At 40.6% G+C, this 15,997-nt stretch overlaps 1 long non-coding RNA gene across 1 annotated transcript in view; it reads left to right on the top strand.

The window, feature by feature from the left end:
- LOC125326417 overlaps positions 1-10,706 on the top strand; it is a 31,205-nt gene extending 20,499 nt beyond the window's left edge. Inside the window, exons 2-3 of the long non-coding RNA XR_007203808.1 lie at positions 9,968-10,077; positions 10,489-10,706. This is a non-coding gene — a long non-coding RNA (uncharacterized LOC125326417). The remainder of the gene's footprint in view (positions 1-9,967; positions 10,078-10,488) is intronic.
- Positions 10,707-15,997: the final 5,291 nt, after the last annotated feature.

The raw sequence follows: 15,997 nt of genomic DNA, 5'->3' as shown, positions 1-15,997 counted from the left end.
ACAATAGGTTATTTAATACAGAATCAACAGTGCATTCAGGTAGGTCTTTGTTTCTCTCTCCAGCACTGGAGGCTGTGAAGAGGGAAAGACATGGATTAAACTACACTTTCTAAGTTGTATCTTTTCACATTAATAAGAAAATTAACTTCAGGAACTGAATAAATAAAGAGCAGGTAAGGGATGAGTGAGAGCTGAGACTGCACCGTGAGACGTTGGACTTGAGACTCACTGTGTAAATAAGAGAATTACTGGCAGAATCCTCCGCTTTTCCTCTCATTCCCACAATCTTCTCACTCAGGCTGTTACCAAGGAGAGGGGAATGAACCAGGATTTCCCATCATAGCTACTTGCCCCTTTCTATCCCCCTGCTTTTCAGGGAGCTCTGAAATAAATCATAGGCTGAATTTAATATGCCAGTTGTAACAATCTGTGGGCACTTCTGCCTTCACCAGCCAGCAGTGTGCATTTCTATCTTTGGCGTTAGTGGGAGCCTTTGGATTCCCTCCTGTTAAAAGCAGCAATGGACCTTCCAAACATGTCTGCTCTTCCAGGAGTGTTAAGAATACATCACAGCCCCAACACTTATTAACCATACAGCGCCCTTCATCCAGGAAGCTCAAAGAGAGAAAATCCTAGCCCACATCCAAGTTTAATGTCTCTCTTCAAATATATGTAATTTACGTGCATTGGCAGTGGAATATCAATATATCTGGCTTGATTGGTCTCGTTATTTTTGTTCAAATCCAAAGGAAAATTATAATTTTATACTGCAATAAATTTTAAGGGATTTTTAAAAACAAATGTTCAACATAAGTTGAAGAGACCTTGTCCAATGTTAATCTTGATTGCAAACTCACTATTTTTAATTTTTACCTTGTTTTCAGTTTTTCTGTAGGAGATCAGAGAACCTGGCACGATTTAAAAGCAATTTTGCATTTCTACTTTCCAGGGCAATAGCTATGCTTCAGTAAGTTCTTTTTCATCTGATTTACCAATTACAACGAAATATTGCATGATATCTAATCACTTACAGAGGGCCATTTTTAAAAGAAATATTTAACTTCTCAAAACCCAAAATGCTTTCAGTTATCTCAAAAATAGACTCGGAAAGCTGTGTCAGTATTTTAAGGAAAATGAAGAACAGGAGTCTGCTAATTCTTAATTTATTTAGGTTTTAAGTCCTGGATTTCTGCCTGGATGCCGTTTCCTCTGAACCACCCTCATCTCCCCTCTCATTTGGTAGATATTTCAGTGCTGAAGATGTGAAGTGGCACAGGGATTTCAATGTAAACAGCACTAGAAATATGTGGTGGCATCTCTACCTCCAAGTTATGGGCGTGTGCCTGTGTGTGTCCAAGAAATTTTGGGAGGGTAAACAAAAGCGGAGCATTTCTTTTGCACAAAGAAGCTGACCTCTCTGGAAAGCGTTCTCAGGAAAATATTAATTTTGTCAAGTAGCCAATGTTCTGTCAGAACAGTTTGGATCCCATGTCTTTTAATTAGCCCTGGTGCTAATGAAAGTCCAGCTGTGGAATTGGTGTAATGTGAGACAGGGAACAATCTGAGTCCCAGCTTGAGAGTTTGCGATGCTGAGGGGACGTGGTTTCATTTTCTGAACTCAGAACATGAGTTCAATAAAGCTATTGACAAGAAGAAAGCTGCTACTTATAAATGCTTGCAGATTGAAGCTTTAAATTTGAAAATTGAACAGTTTTGATCTGGAAGTCATTTGGAAACAATAAGGTGCTATTTTTACAGCCATTTCCTAGAAATGATCGAGTCTCAACATTTAGGATTTTTAAAAATAATTTCTTATGACCATGCAGAAATGATTACTTGGGTTATGGTGATCTGGGAATGATTTTTTCCGGAGCTTAAGCCAGAAATATTGGAAATGAAAGACTTGACAGTGCAGCCATACTCCATGGGCAGATTTCTTAAGACAGGATTTGCAAAGGTCTAAGGTAAGCCTTACATAGGAGCACCAAGACCCCTAGAATTTAATTGGTAGCTCCCCATATTAAGTCCTAATATATTATTGCTCATTAATGAGTTATCTCCTCACTATGGAGCAAGAAAGGAGGTCATTTCCTTCATTAATAACATTGGACAAGATGTAACACATGTAAAGTCATTTTGCTGAACTCATGCCACATTTTAAATCCATGCTTTCGGAACTTGCATCTGACCTGGTCATTAAGCTCTGCTAACATTTGTTCTTCACACTGTGCCAGGGGAGGAGGGATTGAGGGTATGGAGATGAGCACAGGGCCATCTATCTCTTTTCACTATTGCCACCAAAGCTTGGAGAAAGGTTTTGCAGATAAATTAATTTTGAAATGAAGCTTTTGTCCCTCCACTTTTGCCAAAAAACACATAATTTCTGATAATCCTGGTTTTGTCCTTGCTTATGGTTGTTCCTTCTTTTCTCCTTTACGAAATCCAAGCTTCATCAGAAGTAGGATCCTCGTTTTGTAAGCAAGGGATGCTATTTTAGGAAGTGTTGGTGAGTCTGCATCATGTACAAACAGCTGCTTAATGATTTAGCTTGTCGTCACACACTGAACAAGCTCTAACACTGAGCAAATCGTTGTTATCTGATTACCTTCATTGCTTATCTGCATGATAATTTGGGAATCATTTAAATATGACAACTATTTAATCAACAATCATATATAACATGAATATGATGTTTCCTAATTTTGTTTTCATGTACAAGTCATATGCAATGTCTCCTATGAATGTGAAGATTAATTATACATTAATTAATAGCTATTTATAACAAAGGTCATCAAATTAGTTTCTTTGACCTCATTACCACATTGCATGCAATCTAATTAACTGATACAAAGGTTGTTTCAAATGCCTATTAGAATCTTAAAGTGTCTGATTCTCTCTATAGGTACATCTGACATTTTCTAGGAAATGGAGGCAGATTAAGGGAATTTACTTCAAAAAAACCCATAATATTCTCTGTAGGTAACAGTAGGATTCTTCTATTGAGAATATTTCCCTGAAAAAAAAGTAAAATAAACCCCACTTTTATTTTTTTTCTTCAAGACTTTAGAACTGTGCCTATTTCTCCTTGACTTTTCCTTGGCAATAATGTGTATAACTACTAATGCATGAAAAAAAAACCTGATTGCTTGAAAAAAAATCACAGCATGCAACTCGCAGAAGAGCAATCATGAAGTGACACTGCTGAAGCATGGGGTTTCAAAGGAGGAAGAGTTACTTAAATGCAGACAGCACCCAGTGGAGTAATAACACCTGGGCTCAAACCGGCTCCAGAGAGGAAGTCTGTGATGGCTGCACTGCACAGATGATACTGGCACCAGTTCTGGTGCAGGTGGGGGTTTTCTTCCTCATTTTGTGTTCTTCTTGGCTTTTCTTCAGGGGTCATTTTTTGTCTTTTTGGAAAGTTGAAATCTTAAAGTACTTGAAAAAGAGACAGCAAAAAAATCAGGGCATGTCTGAAAATCTGGATGGGGACAGGGCTTTTTTCCATTCCAGCTCCTTACATATCTGCATTTAGCCATAGCATATTAACATATTTATGTGAGGAAATTCATATTAATAGCGCTCTGCTTATCTGCCAGGAGCAAAAAAGCAAATGGATGCAGAATATAAAGGAGCAACACTAGCTGCAGGATTCAGACCCATGTGCCTAAGAAAGGAACAACACAGCCTATTCTTATATCTCTTGAGCCTGGCATATCAATGAAAAGAGAATTTAGCCCTTGCAGTTTAATTTTCATATCAACCATTACACCTATCTTGGAAGGTGTTAAATATTAAAAACTAGCTAAAAGGTTGTACAAAACTAGATTATTTGACAATCTCATGCTCATAAGTTTTAGGCATTTTTTAAATAAGGTAATTGGGTTTGATTGCCTGATTACAGTTTTTTTGTTAGGAGAATCTTTTCCCCTGATAAATAAAAATCAATGCATCACTGAGATATTTAATCTTTCTAAAAAAACCCTTCCTGATAAAATCTCACTAGTTTGTCAATATTCTTAATGATTTGCATGAAAAAATAAAGGAGGCCCTCTCACAGGAAGATAAACTCTGCAAGCCTTCATCCTGGGGATAAAAGAAGCATTCCCATATGCTGATGCTGTGCTGTTTCACTGCAGATCAATACACTGATCACAGCAGCGATGGTAATTACAGAGCCTTTCCTCTGGGAGCTGAGGATCCTCCATGGCATCAGCACAACCCAGAAGCCTTTGACATCTTCCATCAGGAGGCTTTGAAACAGTGAAAAGCAGGCAAACAGACAAAACACAGCCACTGTTTTATGGAGGGTCTCTTGTTTTCTCCTGTTTCCTTTCACACACCTCTGCTAGTTCAGCATCACGGACACAGTCTCCTTCTCTGGAGCTAATCAGTGCAGAGACCTTGTAAAAATTATCTTTTTCTTTCTTTTTTCTTTTAATCTGAAATCAGTTTAGGTTCCTGCATTGTGCTTTTTAAAAGCAGGGAAAATAGCTCCCCTCACCTTTTTGTCTCTTTTTGTTTTGAAAAAAGTAGATTTTTTTTTTCTGAAAAATGTGAAGGTTTAATGTTTAGGAGGCATTTGGCTTTGCATGAAAACCTAACTGTCATTTTCATTTTAGTCTCTGTATTCAGAAACATAACTTTTTGCACTATAAAGAAAACACTAAATGTCTGTGGGGTACCACAATATTGATATGGTGGAATTTGGGAAGATTCTGTGTTTCTGGGTTGGTTTTGATCAACTCTGTCACAAAAGAAATTATTCCATGTAGCAAATATCCCTATCACACTCTCAGGAGTCATGCAGTGGTCTGTGGGATTTCTCATCCACCACAGTAACCTGTTTTCTCTCCAACTTCCATGCTTTGTATTCCAGTCTCTCCAAAGCTGGGGCTCTAATGCTGAGCTTGTTCTGAGAAATAGCCATGATCTCTTCCAGACCTATAAAAATAAATCTGATACAGTACTCTTAACAACCTGTAACTCCAAGTATTTAGTTGAGGTTGGCAAGACTTTCCCCTCTAGGGGAAAAAATAGTTTGTTAAACTGGTAACTGCTGGAAGCAGTGAAATATTCTGATATGTAGAGGCAGTAGTTAAATGAAAGCTATTGTAGATGATTTGTTTGTCATGCTTTTTGATCAAAAGAAGAAGAAAGTGTAGCAGAACTAATATTTTCAAATGTTTTCAGAAACCTTATTAGTTGGGTTTGATGTAAAGGCAGAAAATATGAATTAAAGATACAGGATCTAAGTTTGTGTAAAGAATGTTTTCCAAAATCAGCAGGAGATAAATCTGAAATGTCTGAGAGGTTTCATTTTCCATAAGCTCTCAGAATTATCTGCTGTTAATCACAACTCCCTTAAACCTGCCTGCTTAGGGATAGGACTGCATGTCCCAGATACTTTGTCTTCCTCTTGAGTCTGAACAGAAACAGCCTAAGGATGGATCATACACAAGTATGTGAAGGGGTTTCTTTCTCTCTGAAAAATAAGATGCAGAACTGTGTAACAAAATGGGGAAAATGGATTCTTGACTGGAAGGTGGATGTCTCCTTCCCACTACATCCCTGCACATCCCTGCACAGGGGCCAGGCATTCCTCCCTAGGTGTGACAGAGATCTTTTACGTTGCGGGTAAAGGGGCTTTTAAAAATTCACAGGGTGTGGAAATTTTTAGTTCCAAATTCTATTTCAAAGAAGAAAATATTTAGCTTTTTTTTTTTTTTTAGAAAATAATAAAGATATAATAACTATTCAATGTCTTTCTGAGCCTTCAACCCATCATTCTTTATGATTTTTTTACCACCAGCTATGCTCAGGAGCACCTTGAGAAAGTCATTGAGTGCTGCACTTCATTGGGAACATTGAAAAGTCATTTGTGCTTTTTAAAACAAACCTGGGAAGTATTTTGGTTCCTTAAGGTGACCAATGAACCTAAGTGGAAGCCTGCTTCCATGAACACTGAAGTTATTAGCAGGGAAACAAGTTGGAATATTTTTCACAGCACTCATCTTTTGGATCCCTGGCTTTTCTCTTCCCCTTTATGGCACGAGGCCGTTTTGGGCAAAATGAGAAGTGAAGCTTAATAAACACAACTCTCCATTGGCTCTGCTTCATGCAAGTGAGCTAGCAAGAATTAAAGTCCTTAATGGATATTTAATGGTGGATGAAATGAGCTTTCTGCTTATTAGCACAGTGGCTTATTATAGAGTTGGTTGCCCTCCATAAAGTGCTCACCTGCCTCACCTCCCAGGCTGGTGCTGGAAACCCCAGCTCCCATGGATTAACTCAGATTCCCTCACTGAGCACTCTTACAGGAAAACTCCTTTCAGAAGAAACACAGGCGTTGTCTTCCTGAGATTTGGGTGGAATTTGCTATTTCACTGAGGTTATCACGTTCTCCCCTTTGATGTCTCTTTATAGGGAGTCTTTAACGCCCACCTCCTTCATTGCCAGGAGTCAAAGGTGAAAAAAAAAAAAAGAGTTCTCAGGGTTCTTTGAGTTTTCCTCCTCTGTCTGTTATACCATACATGTCGTGCTGAATTTTTAGGGTGGCTTTTCCTGACCTGAATGCAACTATCACATTTTTGGGTCCCTCCTTGGCTTGAGGTAGAGATGAAGGAGATCAGAATGGGACCTAGAGTTTTTCTAAATGTCTGTATTAATTGTGATTTCAGTGTTGTTGATTTTTGCAAGAAATGGAGGCAGTGACTGATGTATAAAGAAAACCCTTGGAGAAAGAAAGGTGTGAATCTTATAATGGTTTGAGGCCTTATAGATCTCTAGCTCCAACCCCTCTGCCCTGGGGAGGGACACTTTCCAATAGACAAGATTGTTCAAAGCCTCATCAAACCTGGCCTCAAACTCTTCCAGGAAGTCTGCAAGATTGCTGTGACACACGGGAGAATGAGCTACTGCTGTGGAAATTCATACTCATGCATGCACATTTCCAAAGCAGCGGACAGCCAAGACCATCTCCAGCAGGCAGAGAAGAGGTGTCTGGGCTGTGAAACCAGCAGGACTTCATGGACCTGGATCCTGTTTCCACCTCTGCTCCCTCCACGTTTTCTCTCCATGTGCTCATTGCTGGAGCAGGCACTCGACTTTCCATGGCTCACAGCTGTCCCAGCCAAGTCCGTTTATCAGCTCCTACAAAGCTGCATCTAATCTGCACTTAAATACTTACAGGTTCTCTCCCTTGTTTGACACAGGTAAAATATTATGAACTGCGAGGGGTTTGGCAACTGCAGTGCAGGCTGACATAAAATATGTGAGCAGCAATTCGCATAAAATAAGGGAGCTAGAGATTAGTGTATATGGTTGTATGAATAGAGTTGCAGGTCCTTATTTGAGGGTTTAAATACAAGATGTGAAAAATCATATGTTTGCCAGCATGGAAAATACTTTCTTATGCATTGTGGAAATCTGGGAGGAAATTTTTAGCTCCACCTGCAGTAACTGGTGTTGTGGCCATGGGTTTCAGTCAATCTGGATTTTTCCTCAGTTTTTTTTCACTGGAGACAAAAAACTGCAGTTATGTACATGATGTTGGCCAGTGGCTTGTGTTGCACACTCAGCAGAAATGGCTGTAGCTATGGCATAACTCACAGTTACGGCTTGGACTCAACAAGAGGCACTGAGTAAGGCTTGTGAAAGGAGCCAACAATTTTCTTCCTCTCAGACTGAAATTTCTGCAGCAGCCTTGGCATAGGAATTATGAAATGATTCAAAAAGCAAAATATTTATTAAACAAATTACCTAAGGAGAACAATGGAAATTTTCTGTCTCATTTTTAAGTGACAATCCTGGCAGAGGCACTCAACAGCTTCTCTCATTTTAGAAATGTAGCCTGGTTTATAAATCATTCATCTGTGTTAACATGTCCAAGCTTGGGAGGAGTTTAGGAAGGTGTTTGTTTGCCATCATCACCTGGACCCCTGGGTATAAAGACCTTTTCCTGCACTGAAGCACAGAATATGTCATGTTCCTTGTCTGCCTCCTTCTCTTCTCTCCCTACGCTTGCAGTACTGAGGCTGGAGCAGGCAGAGGCAAGGTCTGGTGACCACACATAGCTTTTGCTTAAAAAGTCCAGAATTTAATTATTTTGCTGAATATCAAGGATTTTAAATTTTTTTTAAACTCATCCCAGAATTGGGATTATTATTATAAGTGAGACCATGGAAACAAGAAGTGACTCTAAAGGCAGCAGAGGAGAGCAGGAATGGAGCTGGTGGGAAGCATGGGGGGTCCTTTGGCTGATGGATTATAGAGAACATTGGCTGGTGAGGGTGAGGTGACCACATCAGCTTGCAGACAGGGGACATGAGGGTCTCCCTCAAGTCCAAGCATGACAAGAATGGGAACCTTGGAAGTGGATGGCAGTGTTGCCTGGCGCTCTGGAAGAGCCAAGCACCCGGAGGGGTGGCGAGGAATGAGCGCTGTTGGGTGTTAGTGGAAGGGACCTTGTTGGGAAGTGGGCATCTTTGCAAAGCCGTGCCAGGGAAGTTACAGCTGCTGAGATGGGAGGTAAGGGGACAGCTGTAGGGGATTTCTGTGGTTTGAGCAGAAGGAAAAGGCCAGGTATCAGAAAAAAGCTGTGGGGGAGGAAGCCAGAGGCTTTGGGTAAGACATGCGCCCACAGCGCAAGGTGGCTGTGGTTTATTTACCTTGGAAAGGCTCTCAGCACTTTTCCCTACTGAGAAAGTTAAACACCATGAGTGTTAAGTACAGGGCTTCAGGAGGCAGAGGAATTAGCAGGAGTGGCTAAGTGAAAGCTTGGCTCTTCCCTCTCCTGAGGCTGATGTGGCTCTTCCCTCCCCACTCCATGTCTGCCTCTGCATTCCCTCTGCCAGAGGCAATGGAGGGCAAAAGATTGTGAGTGTGAGGTCAAGGCAGGAGCTGCTCCATCCACCAAGCTGGGCACCCATCCATCCTCCAGCCTGTCTCTCGATGGAGCTGCCAGGGGATCACCTGCCCCCGGAGGATCCCCCCTGTGGCGATGGACAGCAGATCCCGCGCTGCCACATCAAAGTCTGTTTGCTCATTTCAAAAGGCTTTGGGCTCAATACTGAGCTACACAACACTTAGGTGTTGTCTGGCAACTTCCTCCTGCTGTGACAGGGTGATGGTAGGTTTGGACTTTCATCTCCGGGCCTTCCTTTGTCTCCTGGATGAATTGGGAGCTGACCTGGGCCAACAGGAGAGTCTCTCGTCGGGGAGATGAGCCAAGGCGCTGCATTTCCATTCTCTCCACACCTTCTGTGATGTGGGGCTGCGTGCATAATCTCCCAGGCTGTGGAATAGAGATGCTCAGTCTTTTCCTGTGTTCCTGACATAAATTTCCATTTCTCATATTCTGCTAGGCCACACTCTAGTGAAGTACTTTTTTTTTTTTTTAATATATCACTCAGCAAATCATTGTGAAGCTCTAAAAACAAGTAAAAATATCCCAGTTTTGACCTCTCAATCAGCACACATGAGAAAGGCATCCACCATGATTACTGGAACTCGTAAATGACCTTATGAGACTGCTGGAGATAACTCCCTGAAATTATATTAATTTCTTCTTCAACACTGTTATTTTCTTCTGTGTCATATGCAAGATGATTAAATGAAGGTCACCTAAGGTCAAAATATCTGTTCAGCAGTTTCTAGCCCATTTCCACACACATGCTCTGTGAGCAGGGGTTATAAACATGACACCAATTTCAATTATATATAGTGATGCCTAAGAAATAATGAGCTGATTTATGAGGGCTGTACATGGGGCTGGAACACATTTATTCAGTCGTGGACTCTTCAGGAAGATTAGTGCCTCTAGTGCACTGTATACTTTGGAAATGTGCAACATCTCAGGATATCAGCAGTAATACAGTATTATAATGTTAATATAATGTAGTTCCACTTCTGTGATGTCCTATTAATCAATCCTTTCAGTGATGTAACTCTGCTTATTTATGGACAGGAGATCCACCATTTAGGAAGAGCTCTCCTTTTTCTGGAGATTATTTGCCATTTTCATTTGTGAAAACAACAGAACCAAAGAAGAACCAGCTTTTCTTTGGAATAAAACAGGTATTTTCTTTATAGATAATTCAAATAATTAGATTATTTTGGTATACGTCCTTTGAAGAACAAACAACAATGCTATTCAAATAAACTTCTAGTTTATGGAGAGCATATTTTCACCCTCTATTAGTTTTCTTAGCTGCAGAGTTTTAGTTTATCACAGAAGAGGATCTGCACAGATATTTCTGAATTCATAAAACAAAAACAGGTCCTGCAAACCTAAGCTGAAGATGAAAATGTATTTTCTTCTAAGCTCTCCAGTATTTCTACTGTGGGAAGAATATAAAAAACGCACCTCTTTATAGATTTAAAATGCCATGGTTTAAAAAAATTAAAAGGCATCAGGAAAGAAACAAGGAAGGGTGAGAAAGGGAATAACAGCCTAAAATTTTGTACCAAATTTCAAAAATGTTTCAGGTATGAACCAACCCATTAAAGGTGAGCCTCCATCGGTCAAGATGAAGAAAGGCTGCAATTCCTGGACAGAAAAAAAACAAGCAGAGAAAATGAGAAGAGCTTCAAATAAATAATTAATAATAAACAAATGAATGGATAAATAAATAAGTTCTGAAATCTTAGCAGATTCATCCCGCTGAGATGCAACGTGTCATTTTGCCTTCAGCGTTTCAGAATTCGCCTCGGTAATTATGTATTGCATTCACTACTTAAACCCCTTATTTTTAAAATTAAAAAAAAAAAAATCCAGCAAATACTTGCCTGATAGAGCAGTTGTCTATCTGAGAGTACATAATTAGCCCCTTCCCTCAGCAACTGCTACCAGCTCCTGTCAGAGACAGAGGAGAGGAGAAGGTGTTTCAAAGGCTTGTTCTTATGCTTCATGGATTTTCTAATAGATTGAAAAAAACTAGAAAATGATGATATTATTAATGCCATCAGGTCCCTGGAGAGCTCTGCCACCACTCCTCCTGTGCTGGCAGCTTAAAACAGTCCTTGTAAGTAATAAATCATAATTAATAAAAATGACGAGAAAACACCATGTCTGAGCCTTCCCATTTAAAAGGGGAAGTAATTGTGTCCCAGTAGCCCTGTGTGGTGCTGTGGAGGTGTTGGGCACAGGAGGAAAGCCCAGAGAGTATCCCTGTCACATCCCTCCCTGTTCCCAGCGATGCTCCCGCTGGGAATGCCAGCAGTGGATTTGGCTCGCTGGTTTTCACTTAGTGGAAGTCAGGAGCAATTATCACCCAGGAAGACAAAGGGATGTTGATTAATATAAAAGAAAATGGTAAGTGTTTTCTCTGGTAATTTACTTTCAGAGAGGTTGGGATGTGAGCAGTCCCTGCAGGAAGGGGAAGAGCTGGTGCTCCCTGCTCGGAGATCCGTCATGATGTTTGACACCTCTACCTTTTTCTGCTGGCTTCAGTAGTTTTTCCAAGTTCATCTGCATTCAAAGCACTAGTCTGGGTGAACAACTGTAATAAGAGAGAGGGCTAAGCTTGGAGAGATCATGCTGAGGCTTGGATTACTTGTTTCTCTTCCAGCAAGGATTTAATGCACACTTACAGTCCAAAACTAGGCTGTCCAAGAAAAAACTAACGCTGTTGCCATGGATTTAACATAGATTTTGGAAGAATACATACTAAACCAATGTTTAATACTATTGTAAACCCTGCACTGAGGTGTTCATTACTCAGCTGTGACTTTCCCCTTTGAAATGTTTCACCAGTTACTTCCCATTGCCGCCACCAGTGCTGGATTCCTGCTGAACAGGATCCCTCTCTGGAGACAGGGATGCTGCAGCTCAGGTATCTAATTGCTGATCTAATTGCTTGATCAACAGTCTAGTTGTTGATCAAGATGTATCCCACTAACCCAAAAAAACCCAACAAAGACCTCAAAAAACCAAAAAACAACCCCCACAAAAAGTCATCCCAAGACAGAGTTTTTATTCAGCCACGTGTCCTTGCTCCCATCAAGCAGTGCAATACAACATAATATTTCCGCAATAAAATATTGAACATTTTCAATATTTCCAATGCTTATGGTTTTGTTGTTCTTCCTGCTTCAGAACAGTATGACTTCATGAACAAGGAAATCCAGTGGGCTGTCCTGGGAGTTGACTCAGGGGAAGAGTGGATTGCTGAGTTTTTCCAGTCAAAATAACTTGTATAGGTAACCCAGAATTGTTGTTTCGTTTATGACTCTGAGGCTGACATTTCACAAATCTTGCCTCAAACCAAACACAGAGATGACCCAGAGTGTGATCCTGAATGTTTTTCCCTCTGTTTCCTATCAGGCATGTCTCAAAATTAAAATGTCAGTCTATTAGTAATCATAGGTGGGTTCTTGCCAAGAGGGAATAATGGGATAAGGGCTTGGCATCTTCTGGGCTGCTAGACCCGCTTAAGGAGGAGGATGTGGAGATGCACCCTCACCTCCTGACCTCACCCTGGTCATTCCCTGGCTTGAGGGAAGGAAGAAGAGGAAGCTGGGAAGTTGGGTTCTGCCAGGTCCCTGCCCTCTCAGAGGCTCTCTGGTGCTGTTAGGATTTGGGCTGGGATGTGAATCGGGGTCCAGTGGCTTCCCCACCCTTGCAGAGGGAAGGAGGTGTCTAAGCCCAACCCTGGACGCTCCCTGCTCCAGATGTCCCAGAAACTGCTTTTGCCCAGTGTTTCTATTTAAGAGATATTTGAAACAAGCTTAGCATTGCCAAGATAAAACTAGTTACAGGATTTTTCTCCACTCACGCCCACACGAAATCTTTTCATTTGGAGGTCATTGCAGGGATTTAATGGTGCTCAATGAGGGGTTTTTTCACAAATGTGGAACCAATCTGATCTCAGTTCTTACTTATGTATCGCTGGGACATCTCATCATGTGGCACTGAGATAAGTTTGGCATCAGCAAAACCAGGGGATTTCTATTCTGTCAGAGAACCCATTTTCCTTTCTTCTTTTGTTTCCCATAAAATCCTGTTAGGGCAGAGCTGAGTTCTTTAAGCAGGCTGCAAATTCATTGAATCAACACTGTTTGTGCTCAGCTTTTCTTCCTCACACTCCATTAGGAGGTGGAAACGCAGCAGAAAATCTGGCACATGGCAAGACAGCAGAACACTGAGATTTTATAACCAAAACTAATCCATGGATGTAACTCCTGATGATCTTTGAAATTTATTGAATGGGAGGCTGGACTGAAGCCAGCATAGAGCTGACACCAAAGCAAAAGGATTATTTTGCAAATACTCTTTTATTTGTGCCAAATAATTTCCTTATAAAGATATTTATATATATATATCTATAAAATAACTTTTTTATACTTCAGTCTAGTAGCAATTGAGCTATTACCTACAAGAGCCACTTTGAGGACCAAGCTGCATCACAGCACTGATGACATGTGATCTCCAGTGATACTGTACTGCGCCGACATGCAGAATGGACCAAATGCTCCAGCTTCCAAAAGAGATGCTGTTGTAGATTCAGCCAATTTTCTCAATGAGTTTTTATCACAGAAGGAACTGTTTCAGCAGATTCACCCTCTAAATAGCATGGCCTTGTTCCCTCCCCCATAATACTTTTTCCATGCAGCCATGTTTATAAGCAACTGGGAAAAATCTCCCATTAGTCACCAATAAAAACAAGCATCCTTGGCAACTTTGACTGCTCGAGAAATGTCTGACTGCTCCATCTGTATAAAAGATGCTGTCCAGATCTCCTGATGATGCACAGAGCTTGCCCTGATTGTAAGGGCAAATCACTAGCTGTGTTAAGGAGACAAAATTGAATCAAATTAAAAAAAAAGTCCAGTTCTATGAGAAAAAAAAAAGTCAAAAGAGGAGTTTATATTTTCCTTTTTTTTCCCCTCGCTGCTCTCTGAGGTGTCATCTGGCTTTCTCCTGACAATGTCTTATAGGGATGCCCTGTGCTGCTGTGGGAGACCACGGGCACAAAGGTCTCGATGCATTCAGTATTTTCTCTTTTTTCCCTAATTTCACCACTTAATCTAAGAGCACTGTTTTACAGGACAGCCCAGAGAATTCTCACCAAATTTACCATATTCCCCAGAGCTTTTAAGAGGTGAAACAGAGTTTATTGCTTGAATCACAGAAGTTATATGTCACAGCTATGCAACTGTATCAATCACCTCCTTTCAAAGACTCTCAAGAGAAAAATTGAAGCCATCATCCTCATTAATGAGGTAAATGCCCTTGGGACAACTGATGGTTGAAATATGGTGTGTTATTTGTCCTGCCTCCTGTGGACATTAAGATGTGTTTCACTGTGCTGATGTGAATTGTAGATACAAATAAACACAATCAGAGGCAACCTCCTACTATAACTTCTCAAATCTCTTAAAAATGAAAGCTCTCCCATTTGAGGAAAGCTTTTAACTGCTCTGGTGTCCACCTATCACTTGCTCCATCCACCAGTCCTGAGCTGTCAAACATTTTGAATTGCCTTGTCTATATGCTCTGGGACTTTATAAGAGAAAAAACTGCAAGTTTGCTATTATTACGTAAGATTTTGACACCATTTTATGCCTGTTTTTTTCTCCTTGTCCCTTAAACCTTTACCTAAGAGCTGCTTCAGGTCTGTACTTCATAAGCTTCATAAGTCTTGAAACATTTTTACAAGAATAATAAGTTCACGTGTCAAGTACAAATACCAAGGTTTAACAAGTTCAATCTCTAATATGAGGTAAAGACGAAAAGAAGGGGATAAATGAAAACAGAACACCCAACCTGAGTATGTTCCTTGTGCGAGGTATCCACCACTAGCACTCAGGTGAAAAGGTAATTATCTCCACCTAACACTATAGTAGAATCTAGCCCTCATATCAGCATTTAAAAACTAGCAGTGAACAAATCTCTCTGCTTAATGACTCATATGCAATTTGAAATGGAAATAGAATAATATGTTTGAAGTCTGTATTACGCATTTAAATAGAGTAAAGAGAGACTAAACAATTAGCGATAATATGTGTGTGCATTAATGCAGGAGAGGATCAAGTCTTTCAAGTCTTTTAGATTGCTCAGAGGCCTCCCTGGTTTAAAATTGGGAGGAGAGCTGGCTCACTAAAGGATTAAAATACATTATCCTACAGGGTAAATTCATTATTCCTAATGCACCAGGATATTTTTGATCCTCAGATGAAAGTTTTGCAGGCTTAGATAAGTAGATTGTTTTGTATATCTGAAGAATTAAAAGGGATTTGTCCTCCAAGAGAACAGAAAATGAAGCAGGGGGATGTCCTGATTAGCAGCAGAGCTTTAAAAGCAGGTAGTGTCTCACTCTTATACAGGCATTGGTGGTGGTATCAGGGATGGGGCTGGTGTCTCCAGGATGCTGGAGCTGCAGTGACTCTGGAGCACACAAGTGGGATCTGTGCCATGGCTTATTCCCACCCTGAAGTAGTGGCAGGAATGGGCTCTGCCTGGCTTGCATCAGAGAAGTCCTGACTGAAGCAATATGGTAATTATTTACTGTACAGAGCTTTTTAGCAAGCGTTCTGCTATAAATATTTAGTTGTAACACTGTGATTCTTTCCCTGGCTCCAGCGCTGCAAACTGTAGTTAAATCTTTTGTTATTATATTTCCCCTCTCTTGAGAGCTGCCCAGAATAACTCAAAGCAAATCTTTGTGAAGAAATGCTTGTTCCACTACCTAAGAGGAGTACCATAACGTTTGTGCTGCGTGCATAAGGAAGCCAAGTTTTGAAAATCAAGTTGTGGGTTGTAGGCATGGGAAAACACATGCTTTTCAGCTTTGGGAAATGAGTAAATTAAAATTGCAATGGCCTGATCTTTCTCAAACTGCAAAACATACACCAAAAATTTTAATTTTAAGAACTCTGAACTCCAGCTCAATATTTTTAAAATGTCCTCACCCATACTTCAGTGAAATGACTCTGCAGAGTGTGCCAGTGGCAGACCCCTGGGGTGCACTAAGAGTTTAGCTGAGGAGATGTTGGT

This window comes from Corvus hawaiiensis, chromosome 5 (genome assembly GCF_020740725.1).
Source record: "Corvus hawaiiensis isolate bCorHaw1 chromosome 5, bCorHaw1.pri.cur, whole genome shotgun sequence".
NCBI lineage: Eukaryota > Metazoa > Chordata > Aves > Passeriformes > Corvidae > Corvus > Corvus hawaiiensis.
The sequence above is the reverse complement of the archived record's forward strand: the minus strand, read 5'-3'. Positions and strand labels throughout refer to the sequence as shown.